Here is a 7,204-nt window from a genome sequence, read left to right on the forward strand (position 1 = left end):
CTCTCCTGCCAGACTGGAGTATAGTGGTACTATCTCAGCTCACTGCAACCTCTGCCTCCTGGATTCAAGTGATTCTCCTGCCTCGGCCTCCCAAGTAGCTGGGACCTCAGGCGTGTGCCACCACACCCAGCTAATTTTTGTATTTTTAGTAGAGACAGAGTTTCACCATGTTGGCCAGGATGGTCTCGATCTCTTGACCTTGTGATCCGCCCACCTCAGCCTCCCAAAGTGCTGAGATTACAGGCATGAGCCACCGCGCCCAACCATTGTTTTTCTGGTTTTTTGTTTTGAGACAGTTTCACTCTTGTTGCCTAAGCTGGAGTGAAATGGCGCAGTCTTGGCTCCCTGCAACCTCCACCTCCCAGGTTCAAGTGATTCTCCTGTCTCAGCCACCTGAGTAGCTGGGATTACATGTGCCCACCACCATGCCTGGGTAACTTTTTTTTTTTTTTTTTTAAAGTAGAGATGGTGTTTCACCATGTTGGCCCGGCTGGTTTTGAACTCCTGACCTCAGGTGATCCACCCTCCTTGGCCTCCCAAAGTGCTGAGATTACAGATGTGAGCCACCATGTCTGACCAAAATAAAGATTTGTGGTGTTGTTTAACTCTTCTGTGTCTTTATAGATTTATTTTTAAGGAGGGCAGTTTGAACTATCTGTGCAATACTTGAAGAGATGATTTTTACATCTTCTGTATTCATGGTGGATTGTTCCATATCTACTAAGTTTTGTAGCACTTACTTTCTATATTTTAGCCTACTGTTAAAATACGTGCAAGGTTAGAATTTTTATAATTTTATCAGTTCACAGGGAAACTCTCACCCTCATCTCCAATTCCTGGATTATTTTGAAGCAAATCCTGGTCATCATATTTCATCTGTAAAACCTAATATTTACTATATTTTAATCTATTTCATTTAATATTAGTATTAGTTCCTAAGATTTTTTTTGGTAACTGTAACCCTCATTTAACTTTCCTTATTTCATAGCATGTATATTTTGAGTTTACATCCTATAATACTTTCTTCCCTACAGCATTTTTTTGTGAAGCAAATGTTGAACAGTTATATTTGTGTGCATACTAAGAAGTTGAAAGGCTTATGGAATGAATACCTGACAACCTATCACCTACAGTCAACATGTAGCTTTGTGCTCCTTATTCTTTATTGCTTATTTACCCAGCTGTGTATTGCTCTCTCCATCCTTGAGTCCATCTTCCTTTTGATGCTGTTTAATATTGCAGACATTATTACCCTTTACTCATAAACATTCAGCATGCTTATCAATAAGTAGTATTATAATGTTTCTTTGTAGTTCTTTTTAGGATTTATGTATTGTAAGATGCATAAATCTTAAGTGTAACATTTGATGAGCTTTGACGGATGCATAACTTAGTGTAATCTGGACCTCTATGACAACACAGAACAATTACTCTCTTCCTAGAAGTGTTTTGTGCCTTTTTCCAGTCATTTCCCACTCCCAGTACACCAGAGAAAATTACTATTCTGATTTTGTTCAATACGCCTTAATTTCATCTGTTTTAGAACTTCATGTAAGTGGAATTACACAGTATACTCTCCATCAGAAGATTAGCAGGTTGATTTTTTGTATGGTTGTTGTTGACTCTGTCCCATTGTCTGCAAAAAAAGCAGTTTCATATAGACTGCGGAGTTCTTTCCCATTCCTTGCTTCCCACCACCCCATAAAAAATGTGGGCACATCCACGGAGAAATTTGGAGCTGGCTTCACTGAGTTTTCACATGCATGAGGTCTCTGCTTTGGAATTTATGATTGGTGCCACTCCCTCAGTTTGCATAGGTTGTAAGACACTCCTTTCTTAATCATCTCAAGTATTATAGAAATGACAAAATACCATGGACTGGGAGGGTTAAACAGCAGACATTTATTTCTTACTGTTCAGTGCAGGTATGAGAAGCTGGGATGTATGTGGGTAGGCCTGAAATAACATTACTGTAAGTTACCCTGTAACTTTACAGAATCAGCAAACTTTGATTATCTGAGTAACCAGAAAAATTAAAATTATATAAATGATGTAGGAAAGCTCATATAATCATATATCTGATCAGTTTTGGAATATTTTTCCTGAATAATAAGCACATTGACTGTCATATGAACCAGCAGTATCTTCTATCGGTTTGCTATTTCTATTTTCACTTTAATTTTTCCTTTCTTAATGTGAATATTCATTTTTCTGTATTAAAAAAGAGAATTATTTATTATTCTCCATTTATATATAAATATTTCCCCTTCATAGATGGCTACTATTAATGTTTGTATTAGTTTTGGGGGGATTCTTTTTTTGTTGATACATAATAATTGTACATTATTTATGGGGTAGATGGGATATTTTCATACATGCATACCATATGTAATGATCAAATCAGGATATCCATAACCTCAAATATTTATCATTTCTCTACATTGTCAATTTTTTTCTATTCTGAAATATAAATTACTGTTAACTATAGTCACCCTACTGTGCTATCAAATACTTATTTCTTCTAACTGTATTTTTGTACCCAGAATCAACCGCTCTTTGTTCTCCCTTCCCTCTCTTTTTCCTAGCCTCTGCTCCCACGTATGAGTGACAACATGCAATATTTGGCTTTCTGTGCCTGGTTATTTCACCTAATTTAGTGAACTCCAGTTCTAATGATATCGCTATAAATGATAGAATTTTATTTTTCTTTATGGTTGACTAACATTCTATTATATATATGTACTATATTTTCTTTATCCATTCAACAATTGGTGGACATTTAGGTTAATTCCATTATCTAGGCTATTGTGAATGCTAATGTTAACATGGTGCAGATATCCTTTTGCCATACTGATTTCCTTTCCCTTGGATAATTATGAAGTAGTGGAATTACTGGATTGCATCATAGTTCTATTTGTAAGTTTGGTGTGGTTTTTTTTTCTCATTTTTGTTTATTTTGCATTTGTGTTTTCTTTTTTTATTATTATTATACTTTAAGTTCTGGGGTACATGTGAAAATGGGAGGAAATTTTTGCAATCTACTCATCTGACAAAGGACTAATATCCAGAATCTAATGAGAACTTAAACAAATTTACAAGAAAAAAAGCAACCCCATCAAAAAGTGGCCAAAGTATATAAACTGACACATCTCAAAAGAAGACATTAATGCAGCCAACAAACATGAAAAAAAGTTCATCATCACTGGTCGTTAGAGAAATGCAAATCAAAACCACAATGAGATACTATCTTGTGCCAGTTAGAATGGTGATCATTTAAAAGTTAGGAGACAGCAGATGCTGAAGATGATGTGGAAAAATAGGAACATTTTTACACTGTGAGTGGGAGTATGAATTAGTTCAACCATTTTGGAAGACAGTGTGGCGATTCCTCAAGGATCTAGAAATAGAAATACCATTTGACCCAGCAATCCCATTACTAGGTATATACCCAAATGTTTATAAATCATTCTGTTATAAAGATATATGCACACGTATGTTTATTGCAGCACTGTTCTCAGTAGCAAAGACTTGGAACCAACCCAAATGCCCATCAATGATAGACTGGATAAAGAAAATATGGCACATATACACTATGGAATACTATGCGGCCATAAAAAAGGATGAGTTCCTGTCCTTTGCAGGGACATGGATAAAGCTGGAAATCGTCATTCTCAGCAAACTAACACAAGAACAGAAAAACCAAACCCCACACATTCTCACCCATAAGTGGGAATTGAACAATGAGAATACATGGACACAGGGAGGGGAAATATTTGTCATTTTTTAAGGAACCTCCATACCATTTTCCCTAATGGCTATACTAATTATATACCAATACTGTATAATTATTGCCTTTTTTCTGCATCTTTGCCATTATTTGTTATTTTTTGTCTTTTTTATATTAGCCATCCTAATTGGGGTAAGAGGATCTCTCAATGTGATTTGCATTTCCCTGATGATTGGTGGTGATGAGCATTTTTTCATATATCAGTTGCCCATTTGTATGTCTTCTTTTGTGAAATGTCTATTCAGATCCTTTTCCCACTTTTTAGTTGGATTATTTTGTTGTTGTTGTGTTTGACTTCTTATATATTATGTATATTAGTCCCTTGTAAGATGAATAGTTTGCAGATACTTCCTCCAATTCTACATGCTGTATCTTCACTGTTGATACTTTCCTTTGCTGTGCAGAAGCTTTTTAGTTTGATGTAGTCTGGTGTGTATTTTTGCCTTTGTTGCCTGTGATTTTGAAGTCTTAGCCATAAAACATGGCTAGTCTAGTCCAGTGTCCTAAAGCAGTTCTCCTGTGTTTCTTCAAAATGTTTTATAATTTTGGAACTCATGTTTAAGTATTTAATCTATTTTGAGTTTATTTTTGTATATTATGAGAGACAAGCATCTAATTTCATTCTTATTCATTTTAGAATTCACTTTTTCTAACACCATTTAAAGATACTGTCCTTTCCCTAAGGTGTGTTTTTAGTGCCTTTGTCAAAAATCAGTTGGCTGTAAATACATGGATTTACTTCTAGGTTATCTATTCTCTTCTATTGGTGTATGTGTATTTCCTTTTTGTTTTTGTTTTTATGGACAGGGTCTTGCTCTGTCCACATGGGCAGGAGTGCAGTGGTGCCATCATAGCTTACTGCAGCCTCTAACTCCTTGGCTCAAGTGATTCTCCTGTCTCAAATTCCAAGTAGCTAGGACTACAGGCATGTGCCACCACGCCCAGCTAATTTTTTAAAATATTTTGTAATGATGGGGTCTTGCTGTGTTGCCCAAGCTTGACTCAAACTCCTAGCCTCAAGCAATCCACCTTCCTCAGTCTCTCAGAGCACTGGGATTACAGGTGTGAGCCACTGTGCCTGGCCAGTGTCTGTTTTTAGACCAACACTGTAACCGGGGGACAGGAGCAAGTTGCAGGGGTGTCCCAAAGATGCTAATTGTTCCACGATCGGATGTGTTTTTTTCCAGATCCTTGGGCTCTCACTTACCCAAGAATGGGGAGGAGACCTTGGCAGTGCAGTGATATTGTTCAAGTAAATATCAGACCCAAAGAGTTTGGCAGAAAGGTATTAAGCAGAGAGAGAGAAAAAGAGAAATAGAGAAAGAAAGAACTCCCACACTGTTGTGTGAGGGGATCCAGAGATGGAGTCTGCACAGGTAAAGAAAGAGAGAGAGAGAAGGCTCCCACGTGGCCCGTGGAAGGGGATACCAGAGAGGGAAATCCTATAGGTAAAGGAGTAGGGGGAATTTAACCCCAGAGTTACCCCCGCCCCATTCAAGTTCTCATCCAGTGAAAGGAGTTTTTCCAAACTTCCTCTGGAGTGATTGATCTTCAACTCTGATGCTGGATTGGCTGCCTGGCTCACAAGAGAGCCCCTCCTTCCAAGGCTTTTGGCAGGCTTTCTAAACAAAGGAAGCTCACCTGGGCTGTCTACCCTTCCCGTACATGGGAAAGTTAGACAAAGAACTCTAGTTCCTTGATGGGGATGTGAATGAATGCAGGTCGGGCATGTCACTGGAAAATTTCTGCCTTTGAAACCACCCCCACTTGTGGACCCAGGAAGAGAAGTTAACATAGTCCCTCAATATCATGCTCTTTTGGTGACACTAGCTTTGTATTATATTTTGAAGTGAGGTAGTATGATGCCTCCCACTTTGTTCCTTATATTCACTATTGCTTTGCTTATTGGAGGTCTTTTCAGTTCCTTATGAATTCTAGAAGTATTTTTTCTATTTTTATAAAGAATGTCACTGGTATTTTAATAGGTATTGCAGTGAATCTTTAGATTGCTTTGGTCAGTATGGTCATCTCAACAGTATTATTTTCTCCATGAACATGGGATGTCTTTTCATTTGTTTGTGTCCTCATTTATTTCTTTCATCACTATTTTGTTTTTATTATAGAGAACATTGAATTTGGGGTTAAGTTTATTCATATACTTTTTTGTATCAATTATAAATGAGATTGCTTTCTTGATTTCTTTTTCAGCTGGTTATTATTGGCATATAGAAACACTACTGATTTTTCTTCTGATTTCATATTGTGCAGCTTTATTGAATTCATTCATCATTTCAGAGTGTTTAGGTTTTCTACATGTAAGATTATGTCATCTGCAAAAAGAAACAATTTGACTTCAGTTTTCCAGTTCAGATGCCTTTTATTTCTTTTTCTTGCCTTATTTCTTTCTCTTACCATAGTTCTGACTAGGACTTCCAGAACTATGGTAATAAGAGTGGTGAAAGTAGACATTCAAATCTCCCAGTTCTCAGAGGAAAGGCTTTTATCTTTTCCTCATTCACTAAGAAGTTTGCTGTGGGTTTGGAACATGTTGTTTATATTATGTTGAGATATGTTGCCTGTACACCTGATTTGTTAAGAGTTTTTATCATTGGCTGGGTGCAGTGGCTCATGCCTATAATCTCAGCACTTTAAGAACAAGGTGATCAGATTGCTTGAGCTCAAGAATTCGAGACCAGCCTGGACAACATCATGAAACCACATCTCTACAAAAAATACAAAAATCAGCCAGGCAATGGCAACTGTGGCTTAACTACAGGCAGGCACCTGTAACTCAGCTATTCAGGAAGCTGAGGTGGGAGGATCATTTAAGCCTGGGAGGTCAAGGCTGCAGTGAGCCATGATCACGCCACTGCACTCCAGCCTGAGCAACAGCGTGAGACCATGTCTTAAAAAAATAAAAGTTTTTATCCTAGTCAGATTTTGAATTGTATCAAATCTTTTTCTGTATCTGTTGAGATGATCATATATCTTTTGCTCCTTCACTGTGTTGATGTGATGTATCACAAGTATTGATCTGTGTATGTTGAACCATCATTGCATACCCGGGATAAATCTCACTTGATTGTGGTGTATTGTCTTTTCTGTATTGTTGGATTTGGTTTGCTAGTATTTTGTTGAGGATTTTTCCATTAATGGTCATCAGGGTTATTGGCTAGTAGTTCTGTGTTTTTGCTATGTCCTCGTCTGGTTTTAGTATCAGGATAAAGCTAGCCTTGTAAAATGAGTTAGAAAGAATTCCGCCCCCTCTCAATTTTTTGGAATAGTTTGAGAAGAATTGGTGTTTGTTGTTCTTAAGAGTTTGCTAGAAGCAAGCAGTAAAGCAATTTGGTCTTAGGCTTTTCTTTGATTGAAGGCTTTTCATTACTGATTCTGTCTCATTATTGGTATCTTCTCCAG

The 7,204-nt window shown here is 37.3% G+C and overlaps 1 protein-coding gene across 12 annotated transcripts in view; it reads left to right on the top strand.

Annotated features, from left to right (window-relative positions):
* Positions 1-7,204, top strand: part of ZNF337 (zinc finger protein 337) — a 31,320-nt gene that overhangs the window by 21,281 nt on the left and 2,835 nt on the right. The window lies entirely within an intron of this gene.

The sequence above is a fragment of the Saimiri boliviensis genome, chromosome 9 (assembly GCF_048565385.1).
Source record: "Saimiri boliviensis isolate mSaiBol1 chromosome 9, mSaiBol1.pri, whole genome shotgun sequence".
In the NCBI taxonomy this organism is placed as follows: Eukaryota; Metazoa; Chordata; class Mammalia; order Primates; family Cebidae; genus Saimiri; species Saimiri boliviensis.